At 42.0% G+C, this 26,183-nt stretch overlaps 1 non-coding gene across 1 annotated transcript; it reads right to left on the bottom strand.

The window, feature by feature from the left end:
* Positions 1–1,088: 1,088 nt before the first annotated feature.
* LOC143262368 (small subunit ribosomal RNA) lies at positions 1,089–3,009 on the bottom strand. Its single transcript, XR_013036200.1, has one exon. It is a non-coding gene; the product is annotated as a small subunit ribosomal RNA (ribosomal RNA).
* Positions 3,010–26,183: the final 23,174 nt, after the last annotated feature.

Below are 26,183 nucleotides of genomic sequence, written 5' to 3'. Positions count from 1 at the left end.
ATAGAACATTGAAAAGCCTTCTATCGAAGAAACACAGAGAGTATATCACCTCCAAAAACGACGGGGATATGGATATTCAAACTGGACAATTATCAACCCGATACTGGATTCGAAAAGTTTCTCTCTCCTTTCGTCGTTATTTACACCGGACGGACTCACGGCCGGCTCTAGCTGGGTGTCATATATATATACGTCCCACGCTCATGCTGCCACTAGCGCGCAACAGAGTAGGGTGTCAATGACAACGACACAGCATTGAAACGAGCTACACAAGCCGGTCTCTCTTGATACCAATGTAAACGAGCATTAAGTTATCTTCAGACTGCCCGATATTTTCGTCCTTTGGACTTTCCCAACGATTCCTTTTTTTCTTTTTTTTTTTTACACCACAGCGAAGACTTGAGGAAGCGTGATTAGCACGCTCGCATCCCTCCCTGTCCTACTACAACTGTGTGTGTGTGTGTGTAAAGAAAGAAAAAAGAATACATTGGCTTTCTCTCTATCGAGAAGATGGCCTACGCAACGCAGATCAAAGGCCTAATACGTGTAATATAATACGCGTCTGGCCGTGTATAAATCACGCACGAATGATCTGGTCGGGCCCAACTCTTCTCGTACGCTTATTTTTCCGTGTTGAGGCACTATCATAAAATCACACAAACCCCAACACGTGTGTGTCTTGGAAGGAAGATGGCCTACGCAACGCAGATCAAAGGCCTAATACGTGTAGTACACACGTCTGCCGTGTAAATCACGCACGAATGATCTGGTCGGGCCCAACTCTTCTCCACCACACCACATCCCAACTTTGTACATTTTTATATATTTTTGTGCGTTGGGGCACCTTCATAATCACAAACCCCAACAACACATATATCTCTCTCTCTTTGAAAGATTTGTTGTGGCCTACGCAACGCAGATCAAAGGCCTAATACGTGTAGTACACACGTCTGGCCGTGTAAATCACGCACGAATGATCTGGCGGGCTCAACAATATCTTTTTTTTTTATATGAATTCTTATCCACAAACTAATCGAATTCATTTTCTCTCCTCCTCTCCTCTCTCTTTGAGATATATTGGAACATTGTAATGATCCTTCCGCAGGTTCACCTACGGAAACCTTGTTACGACTTTTACTTCCTCTAAATAATCAAGTTTGGTCATCTTCCCGGCATCATCGGCAATGCCGAAACATTGCCGCGCACCAGTCCGAAGACCTCACTAAATCATTCAATCGGTAGTAGCGACGGGCGGTGTGTACAAAGGGCAGGGACGTAATCAACGCGAGCTTATGACTCGCGCTTACTGGGAATTCCTCGTTCATGGGGAATAATTGCAAGCCCCAATCCCTAGCACGAAGGAGGTTCAGCGGGTTACCCGGGCCTTTCGGCCAGGGAACACACGCTGATTCCTTCAGTGTAGCGCGCGTGCGGCCCAGAACATCTAAGGGCATCACAGACCTGTTATTGCTCAATCTCGTGCGGCTAGAAGCCGCCTGTCCCTCTAAGAAGATTTGTTTGTACGTTGGTAGTAAAAACCCCACCGGCAGAAGCCGAGAGCCTTCGAGATACCATAATTACGTCTATTTAGCAGGCTAGAGTCTCGTTCGTTATCGGAATTAACCAGACAAATCGCTCCACCAACTAAGAACGGCCATGCACCACCACCCACCGAATCAAGAAAGAGCTATCAATCTGTCAATCCTTCCGGTGTCCGGGCCTGGTGAGGTTTCCCGTGTTGAGTCAAATTAAGCCGCAGGCTCCACTCCTGGTGGTGCCCTTCCGTCAATTCCTTTAAGTTTCAGCTTTGCAACCATACTTCCCCCGGAACCCAAAAGCTTTGGTTTCCCGGAAGCTGCCCGCCGAGTCATCGTAGGAACTTCGGCGGATCGCTAGCTGGCATCGTTTATGGTTAGAACTAGGGCGGTATCTGATCGCCTTCGAACCTCTAACTTTCGTTCTTGATTAATGAAAACATTTTTGGCAAATGCTTTCGCTTCTGTCCGTCTTGCGACGATCCAAGAATTTCACCTCTAACGTCGCAATACGAATGCCCCCATCTGTCCCTATTAATCATTACCTCGGGGTTCCGAAAACCAACAAAATAGAACCGAGGTCCTATTCCATTATTCCATGCACACAGTATTCAGGCGAAGGTAGCCTGCTTTGAGCACTCTAATTTGTTCAAAGTAAACGTACCGGCCCACCTCGACACTCAGTGAAGAGCACCGCGATGGGATATTAGTTGGACCGCCCCGTGAAGAGCAAAGCCCACCGGTAGGACGTACCACATAATGCCAGTTAAACACCGCGAGCGATGAACCGACACTGTGACACACAGATTCAACTACGAGCTTTTTAACCGCAACAACTTTAATATACGCTATTGGAGCTGGAATTACCGCGGCTGCTGGCACCAGACTTGCCCTCCAATGGATCCTCGTTAAAGGATTTAAAGTGTACTCATTCCGATTACGGGGCCTCGGATGAGTCCCGTATCGTTATTTTTCGTCACTACCTCCCCGTGCCGGGAGTGGGTAATTTGCGCGCCTGCTGCCTTCCTTGGATGTGGTAGCCGTTTCTCAGGCTCCCTCTCCGGAATCGAACCCTGATTCCCCGTTACCCGTTACAACCATGGTAGGCGCAGAACCTACCATCGACAGTTGATAAGGCAGACATTTGAAAGATGCGTCGCCGGTGCTATAAGACCATGCGATCAGCACAAAGTTATTCAGAGTCACCAAAGCAAACGATGGACGAGTGTAAACACCCGCCACCGATTGGTTTTGATCTAATAAAAGCGTTCCTACCATCTCTGGTCGGAACTCTGTTTTGCATGTATTAGCTCTAGAATTACCACAGTTATCCAAGTAAATTTTAGTACGATCTAAGAAACCATAACTGATTTAATGAGCCATTCGCGGTTTCACCTTAATACGGCATGTACTGAGACATGCATGGCTTAATCTTTGAGACAAGCATATGACTACTGGCAGGATCAACCAGGGAACTATACAATATGTATATATAAAATGGACAAAATTTAAATCCTTTTCCATCGTCGCCTGTTTCATATATATATGTCAGGTCGACACACCACTTTTCTCTTTCAAATATGTACAAGTTTTGCCACATTCCGCGCTTGTAACATATCTTCTTTAACGCTCAATTTCTTTCATTTTTCTACCATACAGATATTTTACCGTACGCCCAAAAACGTACGTATTATATTTTTGTTCTATCGTAAAATCACATTTTTCTACGTACGCCAGCTTCGTACGTTTCTATCTTTGCCTTCATAAAATCACAAGATAATTTTATCTTCAAGAGTCTCGCTATTAACATCTTGTAAGATAAATGTACGTCCCAGCTAAAACGTACAAATACTTCAAGTTAAGTAATAATATATCATCGCTATTGACAAATTTTTAAGATCCAAGACACAGTTCTCTCTATATGTTTTAATATTTTTTATGTACTCAAATATATTCAAAGGAAAAAGTACATGGGTGATGCCATAGTCGTGGAAGCGCGTACGCTCACGCTGATCTTCTGACCGCCGGAAGCACGAAACCTCTGATCTGGGCAAAATCGGCAAGCCGAGGAAGAACGGACAGGACACATGCTGGACTGGCGAGAAAGCGTGTTCTTCCGCTCGCGCTAGGCATTTCGATTTCTGACACCTCTTGATTTAAAAAATCAGTTTTTTGATAGTTTTCTCTCTCCACTGGGCTATTCATTTTAGCCACAGTTTTCAATTGGTACGATTTGCTTCCAAATCTTACAGATGCATTTTAAAAAATTTTTCCATCGCTCGGACAGAAGAGTCGATTGCTCAGTGAGTACGAGTATACATACAAAGTGCATACGGGTAACCAACCCCGTAGGGCTTGCCACATATGGGCCATTCGGTCAAAGACACCGACCCGTGGCCACGCTGTGTGGAGAAAAGTCCGTAACGTAAACGGCACGAAACAGTCAGGACCGAAGCCCCGAAGGAGCTCTGAGACAGCTTCTCGACCGAGATCGTAGAATTGGCCCAAAACCCGCTCTGCTCCGTCCGCCTCGCACGGACCGTGTATCTCTTATAGATACCGAACGGCCGGCAAGGACGCCGGCGCCGCCGGCCGAATAGCACGCGCGCTTACGAGTGTAAACCGCCGCGGCAACAGACCGCCCGGCCGTGCTGTTGTAACATAGCGCGTGAACGAACGAAAAAAAAATTTATAGTAAACATTAAAATAAATTACACCACCGTAAACTAGACAAAAAATTACACATTTTTTCCCAATATGAAAATTTTCACAAACTTTTCAAAGTCCCATCGCATCGAGTAAACTTTTTTAATAACGCTTCCGCACGATTCTAAATGCTTAATCCATATGTGAAATCGTTCACTGATCACGAATATCGTATTTAAAAAAATTACAAAAATTTATTTTTCCAAATAATCAAAAAAAACCGAAAAATCACAAGAGTAAAGTACCATTATTTTAAACAATATGTCGTTCTAAATGCTTAATCCCTATGTAAAAAAGTTATCTAAGCAAGAATATGTAATTGAAAAAAATTAGAAAAATTTATTTTAGCCGTAAATCGAAAATAATGGGGACACCGGAGCTGTTCGAAGCGCCGAGACGCGCCGCGTACGGCCGAATATTTTCTAAGTCCCAACGTACCGATCAAGAGTAAAGTACCATTTTCCTACATTAGATTTCGTTCTAAATGCTTAATCCCTATGTAAAAACGTTAGTTAAGCAAGAATATCGTATTTTTAAAAAAATCTAATGATAGGATTTCCCAGAAAATTGAAAAAACCGTAAAATGTCAAGAGTAAAGTGCCATTTTCTGACATTAGATTTCGTTCTAAATGCTTAATCCCTATGTAGAAACGTTAGTTAAGCAAGAATATCGTATTTTTAAAAAAATCTAATGATAGGATTTTTCAGAAAATTGAAAAAACCGTAAAATGTCAAGAGTAAAGTGCCCTTATTTTAAACAATGTATCGTTCTAAATGCTTAATCCCTATGTAAAAAAGTTATTTTAGCAGGAATATGTTATTGAAAAAAATTAGAAAAATTTATTTTAGCCGTAAATCGAAAATAATGGGGACACCGGAGCTGTTCGAAGCGCCGAGCGCGCCGCGTACGCCCGAATATTTTCAAAGTCCCAACGTACCGATCAAGAGTAAAGTACCATTTTCCTACATTAGATTTCGTTCTAAATACTTAATCCCTATGTAAAAACGTTAGTTAAGCAAGAATATCGTATTTTTAAAAAAATCTAATGATAGGATTTTCCAGAAAATTGAAAAAACCGAAAAATGTCAAGAGTAAAGTGCCATTTTCTGACATTAGATTTCGTTCTAAATGCTTAATCCCTATGTAGAAACGTTAGTTAAGCAAGAATATCGTATTCTTAAAAAAATCTAATGATAGGATTTTTCAGAAAATTGAAAAAACCGTAAAATGTCAAGAGTAAAGTGCCCTTATTTTAAACAATGTATCGTTCTAAATGCTTAATCCCTATGTAAAAAAGTTATTTAAGCAAGAATATGTTATTGAATAAAATGAGAAAAATTTATTTTAGCCGTAAATCGAAAATAATGGATCGAGCGAATCGGTCGATTGCGCCGAGACGCGCTATGATGCAACAGACGAGCGATTGGAACGCCCGAATATTTTCAAAGTCCCAACGTACCGATCAAGAGTAAAGTACCATTTTCCTACATTAGATTTCGTTCTAAATGCTTAATCCCTATGTAAAAACGTTAGTTAAGCAAGAATATCGTATTTTTAAAAAAATCTAATGATAGGATTTTCCAGAAAATTGAAAAAACCGAAAAATGTCAAGAGTAAAGTGCCATTTTCTGACATTAGATTTCGTTCTAAATGCTTAATCCCTATGTAGAAACGTTAGTTAAGCAAGAATATCGTATTTTTAAAAAAATCTAATGATAGGATTTTTCAGAAAATTGAAAAAACCGTAAAATGTCAAGAGTAAAGTGCCCTTATTTTAAACAATGTATCGTTCTAAATGCTTAATCCCTATGTAAAAAAGTTATTTTAGCAGGAATATGTTATTGAATAAAATGAGAAAAATTTATTTTAGCCGTAAATCGAAAATAATGGATCGAGCGAATCGGTCGATTGCGCCGAGACGCGCTATGATGCAACAGACGAGCGATTGGAACGCCCGAATATTTTCTAAGTGCCAACGTACCGATCAAGAGTAAAGTACCATTTTCCTACATTAGATTTCGTTCTAAATGCTTAATCCCTATGTAAAAACGTTAGTTAAGCAAGAATATCGTATTTTTAAAAAAATCTAATGATAGGATTTCCCAGAAAATTGAAAAAACCGAAAAATGTCAAGAGTAAAGTGCCATTTTCTGACATTAGATTTCGTTCTAAATGCTTAATCCCTATGTAGAAACGTTAGTTAAGCAAGAATATCGTATTTTTAAAAAAATCTAATGATAGGATTTTTCAGAAAATTGAAAAAACCGTAAAATGTCAAGAGTAAAGTGCCCTTATTTTAAACAATGTATCGTTCTAAATGCTTAATCCCTATGTAAAAAAGTTATTTTAGCAGGAATATGTTATTGAAAAAAATTAGAAAAATTTATTTTAGCCGTAAATCGAAAATAATGGATCGAGCGAATCGGTCGATTGCGCCGAGACGCGCTATGATCCCCACCGTGTCCGCTACCTTGTCGTGGTGGGGGGGCTTCGTGCCCTAATGATCCTCAAGGCTGTGCCGGCGGGGATTTTATTCCCTGGCAGGTTCTACCTAGCCGGAGTGGCTTGAGGTGAGGGGCCAACTAAAGTCGGACACATACCGTAAACCTGTGGTCATGTTTTACAGGAACGGGGGTCTTGCCTTAACCGGCCGGACCGCGAGGATGACAACCTCTCTAAAAAATCCCTAGCCCCAAGCAGTGTTGCGCGGTGAAGAGGGCGTAGCTGGAGTAAGCGCCAGCTATGGTTGGTGGGTGCACCAATCGTTAGCGGACAACCCCGGGGTACCTGGCGACCCCCCGGGCGTATTAGCCTTCCCCGGGTATGGCGGCTCTACCCGGGGTGACCTCCTTTCCGACCACACTCGTGGGATGAATTATGGATTCTTCTTTTTCAAGTACAACCGGGGAGGGGGGAAACGAGCGTGAGGTGGAGGTGCGCGGGCCTATCGTGCGCCTCAAAAGATGTACAGAGCCGGTGTCGCGGAGGCATTCTGCAACACGCGGCGCAAAGAGGCCTGCGGAGGGCCTTGGCGACTGCGACGGGGGGGAGGAGTCGGACTTCTCCGTCTCCTCCCACCACTCGTCGCAGAGCGTCCCGGGCACCTCCACGAGGAAACGGGGCCGGCCACCGACGACCGGGCAATACGTTGGCCTCCAAGAGGCCAAACGGAGACAGGCTGAGGCTGAGAAAAGCCTCATAGCGGACATCTTCGACCCGGTTGCCCCGGGACCGAGGCCCGCGAGTTCGAGCGACCCACTCCCTGATGAGGTGGAGGTCGCTGCGGATTTCCGGGGCCGCCCGACGCGGGACGTTGCGGCCGCGGTAATGGAGTGCCTGGGCGATGTGGCCAGGATATCCAGTGCCGCGACGGGACTGAAGGCCAGCGCGGTGCGGTCCCTCCGGACGGCGGCCCTGAACAGCCGGGTGGGCGTAGCGGAGCTGGCAGTTCGGTCGGCTCCCAGCGCCACCCGGCTCTTAGAGGCCGAAAATGCCTCATTGAGGGAGCAGTTGGCGGAGTTACGGGCGGAGGTCGCCCGACTCCGTCAAGCGGTGGAGGCGGGGCCGGCTGTTGCCGGGATGGCTCCGCCGCTGCCCCCTGATGGGGGCAAGGGGTTGCTGCCGGTTATCGGCGCTCGGGGGCCCCAGTCACCTGGGCGAGGAGGGTCCTCGCCCCCACCCGCGGCTGTGCCAGCCGACTTGCTGGCACAGATCGGCTCCCTTATCGATGCCAAATTGGCATCGTTCAGAAGGGAGCTGGTCCCGCGGGTGCGAGGCCCGCGATCGGCGGCACCCGTGCCGCCAGCCCCACCCCTGCCGATGGACAGGAGGGGGGGAAAGAAAAAGGGTGGCAGTGGGGGAGCGACTGTGGTCGCTAAGGCGACACAAATGCAGCCCGCCCCCACTGTTGCGCCGCCCTCCACCACACCTCCAACTGAGGTGTGGTCAAAGGTAGTTGGCCGGAAGGCCAAAAGGGCGGCTGCCGCAGATAAACCTGCGGCAGCTGCCAAGGCTGCTTTGACCCAGAGGGCGGCGAGGCGGGTGGCACCGGCTGCTCCCAAAAGGGCTCCCCTGCCGCCACGTCCGCCCCGCACGGCTGCCGTTACTCTAACGGTACCGGCCGGCGGGGCGATGAGTTACGCCGAGGCGATGGCCACTGCCAGGTCCAAAATAGACCTGGCAGAACTTGGCATCGCCTCGCTGAAGCCCAGGAGAGCGGTGACGGGGGCAATAATTTTGGAGGTCCCCGGAGCCGATGGAGCAGCCAAGGCCACTGCCCTGGCCTCTAAGATGGCTGACGCGCTGGCAGGGACCGGCGTGAAGGTCGCGCGCCCAATCAAAAAGGCCGACCTTAGGGTGCGCGGCCTGGTCGACTCGACCACGCCGGTGGAGGTCGCCGCAGCTGTCGCCCGTGTGGGAGGGTGCGACCGGGGGGATGTGAAGACCGGCGAAATCCGGTCTTCCCCCTCTGGTTTGGGCACCCTCTGGGTCCAGTGCCCTGCCGCGGCCGCACGTAAAGTCGCGGTCGCCGGCAAACTGACGGTGGGCTGGACCCAGGCGACGGTGGAGGCCCTCAGCGCCCGGCCCTTGCAGTGCTACCGCTGCTTTGGCTTAGGCCACACGAGGCAGCGGTGCACTGCGGCCGAGGATCGGTCCGGCTGCTGTTTCGGGTGCGGCAGTCAGGACCATAAGGTGGCTGGCTGCACAGAAAAGCCAAAGTGCCCGCTTTGCGCGGGTGCTGGCAAGCCGGCCGGCCACCGCCTCGGCAGCCGGGCGTGCCCTGCCAGCGCGAGACGCGGCAGAGGAAGCAGGGGGAGGAGAACCACGACGGCCAAGGCGGCAGCCGCCGTGGCAGCTCCTAAAACAAAGGATCCGGCACCCAAGGATGCCACCGTCGCGCCCGCGGGGGCGGTTGGGGCTGATAAAACCCCAGACGCCACCGCTCCCGCGGCAGCGATGGAGATTGAGGCGCCGGAGTAATGGGGCCTACTGGCCCTATTATTCAGGCCAACCTGAACCGCTCGGTCAGGGCACAAGACCTTTTTGTGCAATTCCTGGCCGAGCGGGGTGCCGGGTTGGCCGTAGCGGCGGAGCCGTACCGGGTCCCCGACCATCCACATTGGATGGGGGACTTGGACGGCTCCGTCGTTATAATATGGGCAGGCCGGCCGGGGTCCCCGGCGTGCTCCGTTATCGAGCGCGGCCGGGGATACCTGGCCGTTGACTGGGGCGGCACCGTGGTTGTGGCGATCTACGCACCTCCGAGGTGGTCCCTCGTGGAGTATGAACAGTATCTGGACGTGGTGGGGAGATGCGTCTCTCGCTGCCAGCCGCGTCCGGTGCTGGTCCTGGGGGACTTCAACGCCAAGTCTTCAGCTTGGGGTTCCCCCAGGACGGACCCGAGGGGCCGGGAGGTGCTTGATTGGGCGGCGGGACTCGGACTCTGTCTTCTAAACACGGGCTCGGTCCATACGTGCGTGCGGTATAACGGGGGGTCCATCGTTGACCTGTCATGGGCAACGCCCCCGGCCGTGCGCCGTATTACGGGGTGGAGGGTGGCGGAGGAGGTCGAGACGCTGTCCGACCACAGATACATTGTTCTCGGCCTCTCCGCCGCCCCATCGACGCCCCGACGTCGCCCCGCTGATGAGGGATCGCCTCAGCCACGGTGGGCGCTGAAGCGCCTCGACCAGGACGCTCTGATGGCGGCAGCCCACGTCGTGGCCTGGCCGGCAACACCGGCCGGGCCAGTCGACGGGACAAGGGAGGCCCATTGGTTCCGGGGCGCAATGACGTCGATTTGCGACGTCGCCATGCCCCGGGCCAGGGTCTTCCCGAGGAAGGCGGTGTACTGGTGGTCGCGCGCGATAGCGGATTTACGCACAGAGTGCATCCGCGCGCGACGCCAGTACGCCCGCGCCCGTCGACGACGACGTTCCGACGTGGAGCTGGCTATCCGGCTGTATGGGCGATACAGGGAGAAGGTGGTCGCCCTGCAGCTGGCCATCAGGCAGGCGAAGAGCCAGGCCTGGCGCGACTTTCTCGGGTCTCTGAACCGAGATCCGTGGGGGCGCCCATACAAAATGGCGATGGGACGTTTACGTCCCTGGGCGCCCCCTCTGACGGAAAGCCTGGATCCGGGGATGCTCGGACGGGTCGTGGACGCGCTATTCCCCGTCAGCGGGGAGGCGTCCCGGCCCGTCCCTCAGCTAGAGGGACATGAGTGGTCCCCGGATCTGGAGGTCGCGCCGGAGGAAATGGCCGGGGTAGTCAAATGGCTTCGGGGCAAGAATACTGCCCCGGGGCCGGACGGTATCCCCGGCCGGGTCTGGTTGCTTGCCATGAGCGTCCTGGGCGGGAGGCTCAGAAGCCTCTTCTCCGGGCTCCTGAGGTCCGGGGTGTTCCCGGACCTCTGGAGGAGAAGTCGGATGGTCCTCTTAAAGAAGGATGGGAGGCCTGCGGATTCTCCCTCCGCGTACCGGCCCATTTGCCTCCTGGACGAGGTGGGCAAGATCTTTGAAAAGATCATTGCTGCCCGCCTCGCCAGGCACCTGTCCCGCGTTGGCCCCGATCTGGCGGACTGCCAGTTCGGCTTCCGGGAGGGGCGATCGACGGTCGACGCAATCGACCGTCTAAAGTCCCTCTCGGACAATGCCGTGGCACGGGGCGGGGTGTGTTTGGCGGTGTCGATCGACATCGTCAATGCATTTAACACCCTGCCCTGGTCCGCCATTAGGGAGGCCCTGGTTGAACACCAGGTGCCTCCCTATCTGAGGCGGGTGATCGGGGCCTACCTGCGGGACAGGTGGGTGGAATACCCGGGCCGGTACGGGACGATACGGAGGGAAGTGGACTGCGGGGTCCCACAGGGGTCCGTGTTAGGACCACTCCTGTGGGACCTGGGATATAACGCAGTCCTGAGGGCCTCCCTGCCCGACGGTGCCACTGTCGTCTGCTATGCGGACGACACGTTAGTGGTCACCGTCGGGGACACCTTCGAGAGGACCATCCGACGAGCGGAGGTTGCGGTGGCAGCCGTCGTCGCGAAGATCCACGATCTGGGGCTGAAGATGGCCCCGGAGAAGGCCGAGGCCGTCTGGTTTGGACGGCCTCGGTCGCGGCCACCGGCCGGATCGTGGATCTGGGTTGGAGGAGCCTGCGTCGAGGTGAAGTCCGAGATCAAGTATCTCGGACTGATCCTCGACAGCCACTGGAGATTCGGGGCGCATTTCGGCCGCCTCGTCCCCCGAGTTGAGAGGGCGGCGGCCTCGCTCGGCCGCCTGTTGCCCAATCTCGGGGGACCGGATAACATGGTGCGTCGCCTATACCTGGGCGTGGTGCGGTCCATGGCCTTGTACGGCGCCCCGATCTGGGGGCCGTCCGCGAGGGCAAGCCGGCGCATCACTTTGTTGTTGCGCCGGCTTCAGAGGCAAATGGCCCTTCGCCTCATACGGGGTTACCGCACCGCGTCTACCGTGGCGGCGCTTGCTCTGGCGGGAGAAATTCCCTTCGAGCTGCAGGCGGCGATGCGCGCCTATGTCTATAGGCGCATATGCATCGCTGGCCGGGCTCGGGGGGACCCGCCGGAGCGGGAGGCGGTCGACGGCTTCGAACTCCAGGCCCGGGGACTAGCGCTCGCCAGATGGCATGCGGAGCTTTGTTCCCATGCCGGCGAGCGCGTCCCTGGGGCTCTCCTGCCACACTTCACCTCGTGGCGGGAGAGGCGGTTTGGCAGGCTCACCTACCGTGCGACGCAGGTGTTCACCGGGCATGGCTGCTTCGGTGTGTACCTGTGTCGCATCGGTCGGGAAGCGACGACGGTGTGCCACCACTGTGGCGCGGAGGAGGACTCGGCGCAGCATACACTGGAGGTATGCCCCGCCTTTTCAGTGCTGCGCCGAGTCCTAAGACGGGAAGTTGGTCGCGACCTCGCTCTCTCCAGCTTAGTTGGGGCCATGCTGGAGAGCCCAAGAAAATGGGCGGCAGCCATCGCCTTCTGCGAAGAGGTGATGCTGCAGAAGGAGGCTGCCGAGCGGGGTCGCCGTGAGCGGGGGGTGCGGCGTGTGCGCCCACGCCTAGAGCCCCCCTCCCCGAGCAGATGAGAATAGGCGGGCGGCGGGTGTACCAGATTACTGGTTTAATTGCCCGCCGCCCGCCAACCCCCCCCCCCCCAACTGAAGCCGTCCTCCCCAAAGTGGGAGTGACGAGGCGGTGTGGGGTGCGGTCCCCCGCACCGCCGAAGCAAGATGATTCATGGGGGGAGTATAAATCTCCCCCCCGGGACGCGGCCGGCCATCGCCATTCCATCCTGGTGGCCGGCCAGGCGAGGGGGAGCCGCGGTTGTGTTCTGTAAGAGTTCCCGTGGCTCCCCCGCTACTCGCCAGCGCCCTAGGCCGCCGTGGGGGTTTTAGCGGGTCAAAACCCGCACTACCCCCGCCCCGCCCCTCGGGCGGGACGGGGGTGTCTGACCAGCAGATTTCCCCCACGTTAAACAAAAAAAAAAAAAAAAAAAAAAGACGCGCTATGATGCAACAGACGAGCGATTGGAACGCCCGAATATTTTCAAAGTCCCAACGTACCGATCAAGAGTAAAGTACCATTTTCCTACATTAGATTTCGTTCTAAATGCTTAATCCCTATGTAAAAACGTTAGTTAAGCAAGAATATCGTATTTTTAAAAAAATCTAATGATAGGATTTCCCAGAAAATTGAAAAAACCGAAAAATGTCAAGAGTAAAGTGCCATTTTCTGACATTAGATTTCGTTCTAAATGCTTAATCCCTATGTAGAAACGTTAGTTAAGCAAGAATATCGTATTTTTAAAAAAATCTAATGATAGGATTTTTCAGAAAATTGAAAAAACCGTAAAATATCAAGAGTAAAGTGCCCTTATTTTAAACAATGTATCGTTCTAAATGCTTAATCCCTATGTAAAACAGTTATTTTAGCAGGAATATGTTATTGAAAAAAATTAGAAAAATTTATTTTAGCCGTAAATCGAAAATAATGGGGACACCGGAGCTGTTCGAAGCGCCGAGCGCGCCGCGTACGCCCGAATATTTTCAAAGTCCCAACGTACCGATCAAGAGTAAAGTACCATTTTCCTACATTAGATTTCGTTCTAAATACTTAATCCCTATGTAAAAACGTTAGTTAAGCAAGAATATCGTATTTTTAAAAAAATCTAATGATAGGATTTTCCAGAAAATTGAAAAAACCGAAAAATGTCAAGAGTAAAGTGCCATTTTCTGACATTAGATTTCGTTCTAAATGCTTAATCCCTATGTAGAAACGTTAGTTATGCAAGATTATCGTATTTTTAAAAAAATCTAATGATAGGATTTTTCAGAAAATTGAAAAAACCGTAAAATGTCAAGAGTAAAGTGCCCTTATTTTAAACATTATATCGTTCTAAATGCTTAATCCCTATGTAAAAAAGTTATCTAAGCAAGAATATGTTATTGAATAAAACGAGAAAAATTTATTTTAGCCGTAAATCGAAAATAATGGGTCGAGCGAATCGGTCGATTGCGCCGAGACGCGCTATGATGCAACAGACGAGCGATTGGAACGCCCGAATATTTTCAAAGTCCCAACGTACCGGTCAAGAGTAAAGTACCATTTTCCTACATTAGATTTCGTTCTAAATGCTTAATCCCTATGTAAAAACGTTAGTTAAGCAAGAATATCGTATTTTTAAAAAAATCTAATGATAGGATTTTCCAGAAAATTGAAAAAACCGAAAAATGTCAAGAGTAAAGTGCCATTTTCTGACATTAGATTTCGTTCTAAATGCTTAATCCCTATGTAGAAACGTTAGTTAAGCAAGAATATCGTATTTTTAAAAAAATCTAATGATAGGATTTTTCAGAAAATTGAAAAAACCGTAAAATGTCAAGAGTAAAGTGCCATTATTTTAAACAATGTATCGTTCTAAATGCTTAATCCCTATGTAAAAAAGTTATTTAAGCAAGAATATGTTATTGAAAAAAATTAGAAAAATTTATTTTAGCCGTAAATCGAAAATAATGGGGACACCGGAGCTGTTCGAAGCGCCGAGACGCGCCGCGTACGGCCGAATATTTTCTAAGTCCCAACGTACCGATCAAGAGTAAAGTACCATTTTCCTACATTAGATTTCGTTCTAAATGCTTAATCCCTATGTAAAAACGTTAGTTAAGCAAGAATATCGTATTTTTAAAAAAATCTAATGATAGGATTTTCCAGAAAATTGAAAAAACCGAAAAATGTCAAGAGTAAAGTGCCATTTTCTGACATTAGATTTCGTTCTAAATGCTTAATCCCTATGTAGAAACGTTAGTTAAGCAAGAATATCGTATTTTTAAAAAAATCTAATGATAGGATTTTTCAGAAAATTGAAAAAACCGTAAAATGTCAAGAGTAAAGTGCCATTATTTTAAACAATGTATCGTTCTAAATGCTTAATCCCTATGTAAAAAAGTTATTTAAGCAAGAATATGTTATTGAAAAAAATTAGAAAAATTTATTTTAGCCGTAAATCGAAAATAATGGGGACACCGGAGCTGTTCGAAGCGCCGAGACGCGCCGCGTACGGCCGAATATTTTCTAAGTCCCAACGTACCGATCAAGAGTAAAGTACCATTTTCCTACATTAGATTTCGTTCTAAATGCTTAATCCCTATGTAAAAACGTTAGTTAAGCAAGAATATCGTATTTTTAAAAAAATCTAATGATAGGATTTCCCAGAAAATTGAAAAAACCGAAAAATGTCAAGAGTAAAGTGCCATTTTCTGACATTAGATTTCGTTCTAAATGCTTAATCCCTATGTAGAAACGTTAGTTAAGCAAGAATATCGTATTTTTAAAAAAATCTAATGATAGGATTTTTCAGAAAATTGAAAAAACCGTAAAATATCAAGAGTAAAGTGCCCTTATTTTAAACAATGTATCGTTCTAAATGCTTAATCCCTATGTAAAACAGTTATTTTAGCAGGAATATGTTATTGAAAAAAATTAGAAAAATTTATTTTAGCCGTAAATCGAAAATAATGGGGACACCGGAGCTGTTCGAAGCGCCGAGCGCGCCGCGTACGCCCGAATATTTTCAAAGTCCCAACGTACCGATCAAGAGTAAAGTACCATTTTCCTACATTAGATTTCGTTCTAAATACTTAATCCCTATGTAAAAACGTTAGTTAAGCAAGAATATCGTATTTTTAAAAAAATCTAATGATAGGATTTTCCAGAAAATTGAAAAAACCGAAAAATGTCAAGAGTAAAGTGCCATTTTCTGACATTAGATTTCGTTCTAAATGCTTAATCCCTATGTAGAAACGTTAGTTATGCAAGATTATCGTATTTTTAAAAAAATCTAATGATAGGATTTTTCAGAAAATTGAAAAAACCGTAAAATGTCAAGAGTAAAGTGCCCTTATTTTAAACATTATATCGTTCTAAATGCTTAATCCCTATGTAAAAAAGTTATCTAAGCAAGAATATGTTATTGAATAAAATGAGAAAAATTTATTTTAGCCGTAAATCGAAAATAATGGGTCGAGCGAATCGGTCGATTGCGCCGAGACGCGCTATGATGCAACAGACGAGCGATTGGAACGCCCGAATATTTTCAAAGTCCCAACGTACCGGTCAAGAGTAAAGTACCATTTTCCTACATTAGATTTCGTTCTAAATGCTTAATCCCTATGTAAAAACGTTAGTTAAGCAAGAATATCGTATTTTAAAAAAAATCTAATGATAGGATTTTCCAGAAAATTGAAAAAACCGAAAAATGTCAAGAGTAAAGTGCCATTTTCTGACATTAGATTTCGTTCTAAATGCTTAATCCCTATGTAGAAACGTTAGTTAAGCAAGAATATCGTATTTTTAAAAAAATCTAATGGTAGGATTTTCCAGAAAATTGAAAAAACCGTAAAATGTCAAGAGTAAAGTGCCCTTATTTTAAACATTATATCGTTCTAAATGCTTAATCCCTATGTAAAAAAGTTATCTAAGCAAGAATATGTTATTGAATAAAATGAGAAAAATTTATTTTAGCCGTAAATCGAAAATAATGGGTCGAGCGAATCGGTCGATTGCGCCGAGACGCGCTATGATGCAACAGACGAGCGATTGGAACGCCCGAATATTTTCAAAGTCCCAACGTACCGATCAAGAGTAAAGTACCATTTTCCTACATTAGATTTCGTTCTAAATGCTTAATCCCTATGTAAAAACGTTAGTTAAGCAAGAATATCGTATTTTTAAAAAAATCTAATGATAGGATTTCCCAGAAAATTGAAAAAACCGAAAAATGTCAAGAGTAAAGTGCCATTTTCTGACATTAGATTTCGTTCTAAATGCTTAATCCCTATGTAGAAACGTTAGTTAAGCAAGAATATCGTATTTTTAAAAAAATCTAATGATAGGATTTTTCAGAAAATTGAAAAAACCGTAAAATATCAAGAGTAAAGTGCCCTTATTTTAAACAATGTATCGTTCTAAATGCTTAATCCCTATGTAAAACAGTTATTTTAGCAGGAATATGTTATTGAAAAAAATTAGAAAAATTTATTTTAGCCGTAAATCGAAAATAATGGGGACACCGGAGCTGTTCGAAGCGCCGAGCGCGCCGCGTACGCCCGAATATTTTCAAAGTCCCAACGTACCGATCAAGAGTAAAGTACCATTTTCCTACATTAGATTTCGTTCTAAATGCTTAATCCCTATGTAAAAACGTTAGTTAAGCAAGAATATCGTATTTTTAAAAAAATCTAATGATAGGATTTCCCAGAAAATTGAAAAAACCGAAAAATGTCAAGAGTAAAGTGCCATTTTCTGACATTAGATTTCGTTCTAAATGCTTAATCCCTATGTAGAAACGTTAGTTAAGCAAGAATATCGTATTTTTAAAAAAATCTAATGATAGGATTTTTCAGAAAATTGAAAAAACCGTAAAATATCAAGAGTAAAGTGCCCTTATTTTAAACAATGTATCGTTCTAAATGCTTAATCCCTATGTAAAACAGTTATTTTAGCAGGAATATGTTATTGAAAAAAATTAGAAAAATTTATTTTAGCCGTAAATCGAAAATAATGGGGACACCGGAGCTGTTCGAAGCGCCGAGCGCGCCGCGTACGCCCGAATATTTTCAAAGTCCCAACGTACCGATCAAGAGTAAAGTACCATTTTCCTACATTAGATTTCGTTCTAAATACTTAATCCCTATGTAAAAACGTTAGTTAAGCAAGAATATCGTATTTTTAAAAAAATCTAATGATAGGATTTTCCAGAAAATTGAAAAAACCGAAAAATGTCAAGAGTAAAGTGCCATTTTCTGACATTAGATTTCGTTCTAAATGCTTAATCCCTATGTAGAAACGTTAGTTAAGCAAGAATATCGTATTCTTAAAAAAATCTAATGATAGGATTTTTCAGAAAATTGAAAAAACCGTAAAATGTCAAGAGTAAAGTGCCCTTATTTTAAACAATGTATCGTTCTAAATGCTTAATCCCTATGTAAAAAAGTTATTTAAGCAAGAATATGTTATTGAATAAAATGAGAAAAATTTATTTTAGCCGTAAATCGAAAATAATGGATCGAGCGAATCGGTCGATTGCGCCGAGACGCGCTATGATGCAACAGACGAGCGATTGGAACGCCCGAATATTTTCAAAGTCCCAACGTACCGATCAAGAGTAAAGTACCATTTTCCTACATTAGATTTCGTTCTAAATGCTTAATCCCGATGTAAAAACGTTAGTTAAGCAAGAATATCGTATTTTTAAAAAAATCTAATGATAGGATTTCCCAGAAAATTGAAAAAACCGAAAAATGTCAAGAGTAAAGTGCCATTTTCTGACATTAGATTTCGTTCTAAATGCTTAATCCCTATGTAGAAACGTTAGTTAAGCAAGAATATCGTATTTTTAAAAAAATCTAATGATAGGATTTTTCAGAAAATTGAAAAAACCGTAAAATATCAAGAGTAAAGTGCCCTTATTTTAAACAATGTATCGTTCTAAATGCTTAATCCCTATGTAAAAAAGTTATTTTAGCAGGAATATGTTATTGAAAAAAATTAGAAAAATTTATTTTAGCCGTAAATCGAAAATAATGGGGACACCGGAGCTGTTCGAAGCGCCGAGCGCGTCGCGTACGCCCGAATATTTTCAAAGTCCCAACGTACCGATCAAGAGTAAAGTACCATTTTCCTACATTAGATTTCGTTCTAAATACTTAATCCCTATGTAAAAACGTTAGTTAAGCAAGAATATCGTATTTTTAAAAAAATCTAATGATAGGATTTTCCAGAAAATTGAAAAAACCGGAAAATGTCAAGAGTAAAGTGCCATTTTCTGACATTAGATTTCGTTCTAAATGCTTAATCCCTATGTAGAAACGTTAGTTAAGCAAGAATATCGTATTCTAAAAAAAATCTAATGATAGGATTTTTCAGAAAATTGAAAAAACCGTAAAATGTCAAGAGTAAAGTGCCCTTATTTTAAACAATGTATCGTTCTAAATGCTTAATCCCTATGTAAAAAAGTTATTTAAGCAAGAATATGTTATTGAATAAAATGAGAAAAATTTATTTTAGCCGTAAATCGAAAATAATGGATCGAGCGAATCGGTCGATTGCGCCGAGACGCGCTATGATGCAACAGACGAGCGATTGGAACGCCCGAATATTTTCAAAGTCCCAACGTACCGATCAAGAGTAAAGTACCATTTTCCTACATTAGATTTCGTTCTAAATGCTTAATACCTATGTAAAAACGTTAGTTAAGCAAGAATATCGTATTTTTAAAAAAATCTAATGATAGGATTTCCCAGAAAATTGAAAAAACCGAAAAATGTCAAGAGTAAAGTGCCATTTTCTGACATTAGATTTCGTTCTAAATGCTTAATCCCTATGTAGAAACGTTAGTTAAGCAAGAATATCGTATTTTTAAAAAAATCTAATGATAGGATTTTTCAGAAAATTGAAAAAACCGTAAAATGTCAAGAGTAAAGTGCCCTTATTTTAAACAATGTATCGTTCTAAATGCTTAATCCCTATGTAAAAAAGTTATTTTAGCAGGAATATGTTATTGAAAAAAATTAGAAAAATTTATTTTAGCCGTAAATCGAAAATAATGGGGACACCGGAGCTGTTCGAAGCGCCGAGCGCGCCGCGTACGCCCGAATATTTTCAAAGTCCCAACGTACCGATCAAGAGTAAAGTACCATTTTCCTACATTAGATTTCGTTCTAAATACTTAATCCCTATGTAAAAACGTTAGTTAAGCAAGAATATCGTATTTTTAAAAAAATCTAATGATAGGATTTTCCAGAAAATTGAAAAAACCGAAAAATGTCAAGAGTAAAGTGCCATTTTCTGACATTAGATTTCGTTCTAAATGCTTAATCCCTATGTAGAAACGTTAGTTATGCAAGATTATCGTATTTTTAAAAAAATCTAATGATAGGATTTTTCAGAAAATTGAAAAAACCGTAAAATGTCAAGAGTAAAGTGCCCTTATTTTAAACATTATATCGTTCTAAATGCTCAATCCCTATGTAAAAAAGTTATCTAAGCAAGAATATGTTATTGAATAAAATGAGAAAAATTTATTTTAGCCGTAAATCGAAAATAATGGGTCGAGCGAATCGGTCGATTGCGCCGAGACGCGCTATGATGCAACAGACGAGCGATTGGAACGCCCGAATATTTTCAAAGTCCCAACGTACCGGTCAAGAGTAAAGTACCATTTTCCTACATTAGATTTCGTTCTAAATGCTTAATCCCTATGTAAAAACGTTAGTTAAGCAAGAATATCGTATTTTAAAAAAAATCTAATGATAGGATTTTCCAGAAAATTGAAAAAACCGAAAAATGTCAAGAGTAAAGTGCCATTTTCTGACATTAGATTTCGTTCTAAATGCTTAATCCCTATGTAGAAACGTTAGTTAAGCAAGAATATCGTATTTTTAAAAAAATCTAATGGTAGGATTTTTCAGAAAATTGAAAAAACCGTAAAATGTCAAGAGTAAAGTGCCCTTATTTTAAACATTATATCGTTCTAAATGCTTAATCCCTATGTAAAAAAGTTATCTAAGCAAGAATATGTTATTGAATAAAATGAGAAAAATTTATTTTAGCCGTAAATCGAAAATAATGGGTCGAGCGAATCGGTCGATTGCGCCGAGACGCGCTATGATGCAACAGACGAGCGATTGGAACGCCCGAATATTTTCAAAGTCCCAACGTACCGATCAAGAGTAAAGTACCATTTTCCTACATTAGATTTCGTTCTAAATGCTTAATCCCTATGTAAAAACGTTAGTTAAGCAAGAATATCGTATTTTTAAAAAAATCTAATGATAGGATTTCCCAGAAAATTGAAAAAACCGAAAAATGTCAAGAGTAAAGTGCCATTTTCTGACATTAGATTTCGTTCTAAATGCTTAATCCCTATGTAGAAACGTTAGTTAAGCAAGAATATCGTATTTTTAAAAAAATCTAATGATAGGATTTTTCAGAAAATTGAAAAAACCGTAAAATATCAAGAGTAAAGTGCCCTTATTTTAAACAATGTATCGTTCTAAATGCTTAATCCCTATGTAAAACAGTTATTTTAGCAGGAATATGTTATTGAAAAAAATTAGAAAAATTTATTTTAGCCGTAAATCGAAAATAATGGGGACACCGGAGCTGTTCGAAGCGCCGAGCGCGCCGCGTACGCCCGAATATTTTCAAAGTCCCAACGTACCGATCAAGAGTAAAGTACCATTTTCCTACATTAGATTTCGTTCTAAATGCTTAATCCCTATGTAAAAACGTTAGTTAAGCAAGAATATCGTATTTTTAAAAAAATCTAATGATAGGATTTCCCAGAAAATTGAAAAAACCGAAAAATGTCAAGAGTAAAGTGCCATTTTCTGACATTAGATTTCGTTCTAAATGCTTAATCCCTATGTAGAAACGTTAGTTAAGCAAGAATATCGTATTTTTAAAAAAATCTAATGATAGGATTTTTCAGAAAATTGAAAAAACCGTAAAATATCAAGAGTAAAGTGCCCTTATTTTAAACAATGTATCGTTCTAAATGCTTAATCCCTATGTAAAACAGTTATTTTAGCAGGAATATGTTATTGAAAAAAATTAGAAAAATTTATTTTAGCCGTAAATCGAAAATAATGGGGACACCGGAGCTGTTCGAAGCGCCGAGCGCGCCGCGTACGCCCGAATATTTTCAAAGTCCCAACGTACCGATCAAGAGTAAAGTACCATTTTCCTACATTAGATTTCGTTCTAAATACTTAATCCCTATGTAAAAACGTTAGTTAAGCAAGAATATCGTATTTTTAAAAAAATCTAATGATAGGATTTTCCAGAAAATTGAAAAAACCGAAAAATGTCAAGAGTAAAGTGCCATTTTCTGACATTAGATTTCGTTCTAAATGCTTAATCCCTATGTAGAAACGTTAGTTAAGCAAGAATATCGTATTCTTAAAAAAATCTAATGATAGGATTTTTCAGAAAATTGAAAAAACCGTAAAATGTCAAGAGTAAAGTGCCCTTATTTTAAACAATGTATCGTTCTAAATGCTTAATCCCTATGTAAAAAAGTTATTTAAGCAAGAATATGTTATTGAATAAAATGAGAAAAATTTATTTTAGCCGTATATCGAAAATAATGGATCGAGCGAATCGGTCGATTGCGCCGAGACGCGCTATGATGCAACAGACGAGCGATTGGAACGCCCGAATATTTTCAAAGTCCCAACGTACCGATCAAGAGTAAAGTACCATTTTCCTACATTAGATTTCGTTCTAAATGCTTAATCCCGATGTAAAAACGTTAGTTAAGCAAGAATATCGTATTTTTAAAAAAATCTAATGATAGGATTTCCCAGAAAATTGAAAAAACCGAAAAATGTCAAGAGTAAAGTGCCATTTTCTGACATTAGATTTCGTTCTAAATGCTTAATCCCTATGTAGAAACGTTAGTTAAGCAAGAATATCGTATTTTTAAAAAAATCTAATGATAGGATTTTTCAGAAAATTGAAAAAACCGTAAAATATCAAGAGTAAAGTGCCCTTATTTTAAACATTATATCGTTCTAAATGCTCAATCCCTATGTAAAAAAGTTATCTAAGCAAGAATATGTTATTGAATAAAATGAGAAAAATTTATTTTAGCCGTAAATCGAAAATAATGGGTCGAGCGAATCGGTCGATTGCGCCGAGACGCGCTATGATGCAACAGACGAGCGATTGGAACGCCCGAATATTTTCAAAGTCCCAACGTACCGGTCAAGAGTAAAGTACCATTTTCCTACATTAGATTTCGTTCTAAATGCTTAATCCCTATGTAAAAACGTTAGTTAAGCAAGAATATCGTATTTTAAAAAAAATCTAATGATAGGATTTTCCAGAAAATTGAAAAAACCGAAAAATGTCAAGAGTAAAGTGCCATTTTCTGACATTAGATTTCGTTCTAAATGCTTAATCCCTATGTAGAAACGTTAGTTAAGCAAGAATATCGTATTTTTAAAAAAATCTAATGGTAGGATTTTTCAGAAAATTGAAAAAACCGTAAAATGTCAAGAGTAAAGTGCCCTTATTTTAAACATTATATCGTTCTAAATGCTTAATCCCTATGTAAAAAAGTTATCTAAGCAAGAATATGTTATTGAATAAAATGAGAAAAATTTATTTTAGCCGTAAATCGAAAATAATGGGTCGAGCGAATCGGTCGATTGCGCCGAGACGCGCTATGATGCAACAGACGAGCGATTGGAACGCCCGAATATTTTCAAAGTCCCAACGTACCGATCAAGAGTAAAGTACCATTTTCCTACATTAGATTTCGTTCTAAATGCTTAATCCCTATGTAAAAACGTTAGTTAAGCAAGAATATCGTATTTTTAAAAAAATCTAATGATAGGATTTCCCAGAAAATTGAAAAAACCGAAAAATGTCAAGAGTAAAGTGCCATTTTCTGACATTAGATTTCGTTCTAAATGCTTAATCCCTATGTAGAAACGTTAGTTAAGCAAGAATATCGTATTTTTAAAAAAATCTAATGATAGGATTTTTCAGAAAATTGAAAAAACCGTAAAATATCAAGAGTAAAGTGCCCTTATTTTAAACAATGTATCGTTCTAAATGCTTAATCCCTATGTAAAACAGTTATTTTAGCAGGAATATGTTATTGAAAAAAATTAGAAAAATTTATTTTAGCCGTAAATCGAAAATAATGGGGACACCGGAGCTGTTCGAAGCGCCGAGCGCGCCGCGTACGCCCGAATATTTTCAAAGTCCCAACGTACCGATCAAGAGTAAAGTACCATTTTCCTACATTAGATTTCGTTCTAAATGCTTAATCCCTATGTAAAAACGTTAGTTAAGCAAGAATATCGTATTTTTAAAAAAATCTAATGATAGGATTTCCCAGAAAATTGAAAAAACCGAAAAATGTCAAGAGTAAAGTGCCATTTTCTGACATTAGATTTCGTTCTAAATGCTTAATCCCTATGTAGAAACGTTAGTTAAGCAAGAATATCGTATTTTTAAAAAAATCTAATGATAGGATTTTTCAGAAAATTGAAAAAACCGTAAAATATCAAGAGTAAAGTGCCCTTATTTTAAACAATGTATCGTTCTAAATGCTTAATCCCTATGTAAAACAGTTATTTTAGCAGGAATATGTTATTGAAAAAAATTAGAAAAATTTATTTTAGCCGTAAATCGAAAATAATGGGGACACCGGAGCTGTTCGAAGCGCCGAGCGCGCCGCGTACGCCCGAATATTTTCAAAGTCCCAACGTACCGATCAAGAGTAAAGTACCATTTTCCTACATTAGATTTCGTTCTAAATGCTTAATCCCGATGTAAAAACGTTAGTTAAGCAAGAATATCGTATTTTTAAAAAAATCTAATGATAGGATTTCCCAGAAAATTGAAAAAACCGAAAAATGTCAAGAGTAAAGTGCCATTTTCTGACATTAGATTTCGTTCTAAATGCTTAATCCCTATGTAGAAACGTTAGTTAAGCAAGAATATCGTATTTTTAAAAAAATCTAATGATAGGATTTTTCAGAAAATTGAAAAAACCGTAAAATATCAAGAGTAAAGTGCCCTTATTTTAAACAATGTATCGTTCTAAATGCTTAATCCCTATGTAAAAAAGTTATTTTAGCAGGAATATGTTATTGAAAAAAATTAGAAAAATTTATTTTAGCCGTAAATCGAAAATAATGGGGACACCGGAGCTGTTCGAAGCGCCGAGCGCGTCGCGTACGCCCGAATATTTTCAAAGTCCCAACGTACCGATCAAGAGTAAAGTACCATTTTCCTACATTGGATTTCGTTCTAAATACTTAATCCCTATGTAAAAACGTTAGTTAAGCAAGAATATCGTATTTTTAAAAAAATCTAATGATAGGATTTTCCAGAAAATTGAAAAAACCGGAAAATGTCAAGAGTAAAGTGCCATTTTCTGACATTAGATTTCGTTCTAAATGCTTAATCCCTATGTAGAAACGTTAGTTAAGCAAGAATATCGTATTCTAAAAAAAATCTAATGATAGGATTTTTCAGAAAATTGAAAAAACCGTAAAATGTCAAGAGTAAAGTGCCCTTATTTTAAACAATGTATCGTTCTAAATGCTTAATCCCTATGTAAAAAAGTTATTTAAGCAAGAATATGTTATTGAATAAAATGAGAAAAATTTATTTTAGCCGTAAATCGAAAATAATGGATCGAGCGAATCGGTCGATTGCGCCGAGACGCGCTATGATGCAACAGACGAGCGATTGGAACGCCCGAATATTTTCAAAGTCCCAACGTACCGATCAAGAGTAAAGTACCATTTTCCTACATTAGATTTCGTTCTAAATGCTTAATACCTATGTAAAAACGTTAGTTAAGCAAGAATATCGTATTTTTAAAAAAATCTAATGATAGGATTTCCCAGAAAATTGAAAAAACCGAAAAATGTCAAGAGTAAAGTGCCATTTTCTGACATTAGATTTCGTTCTAAATGCTTAATCCCTATGTAGAAACGTTAGTTAAGCAAGAATATCGTATTTTTAAAAAAATCTAATGATAGGATTTTTCAGAAAATTGAAAAAACCGTAAAATGTCAAGAGTAAAGTGCCCTTATTTTAAACAATGTATCGTTCTAAATGCTTAATCCCTATGTAAAAAAGTTATTTTAGCAGGAATATGTTATTGAAAAAAATTAGAAAAATTTATTTTAGCCGTAAATCGAAAATAATGGGGACACCGGAGCTGTTCGAAGCGCCGAGCGCGCCGCGTACGCCCGAATATTTTCAAAGTCCCAACGTACCGATCAAGAGTAAAGTACCATTTTCCTACATTAGATTTCGTTCTAAATACTTAATCCCTATGTAAAAACGTTAGTTAAGCAAGAATATCGTATTTTTAAAAAAATCTAATGATAGGATTTTCCAGAAAATTGAAAAAACCGAAAAATGTCAAGAGTAAAGTGCCATTTTCTGACATTAGATTTCGTTCTAAATGCTTAATCCCTATGTAGAAACGTTAGTTATGCAAGATTATCGTATTTTTAAAAAAATCTAATGATAGGATTTTTCAGAAAATTGAAAAAACCGTAAAATGTCAAGAGTAAAGTGCCCTTATTTTAAACATTATATCGTTCTAAATGCTTAATCCCTATGTAAAAAAGTTATCTAAGCAAGAATATGTTATTGAATAAAATGAGAAAAATTTATTTTAGCCGTAAATCGAAAAAAAGACTGTTCGTTTCTCTGTCTCTCTCGCGCGATCGAAGTATTGATGTTTCCCGGCAATGTAATGGGATATTAATTAAACTTTATACACGAAATTACTCGTTTTGATCCCCGCTACACAGCCGTATACTTTTTATAATTTTGTGGAATCGGGAACCTTGAAATATTTAACATAACGCGGATCGTCTGTCTCT

This window comes from Megalopta genalis, unplaced genomic scaffold (genome assembly GCF_051020955.1).
Source record: "Megalopta genalis isolate 19385.01 unplaced genomic scaffold, iyMegGena1_principal scaffold0121, whole genome shotgun sequence".
NCBI lineage: Eukaryota > Metazoa > Arthropoda > Insecta > Hymenoptera > Halictidae > Megalopta > Megalopta genalis.
This window is presented reverse-complemented; position numbering and strand designations above follow the sequence as displayed.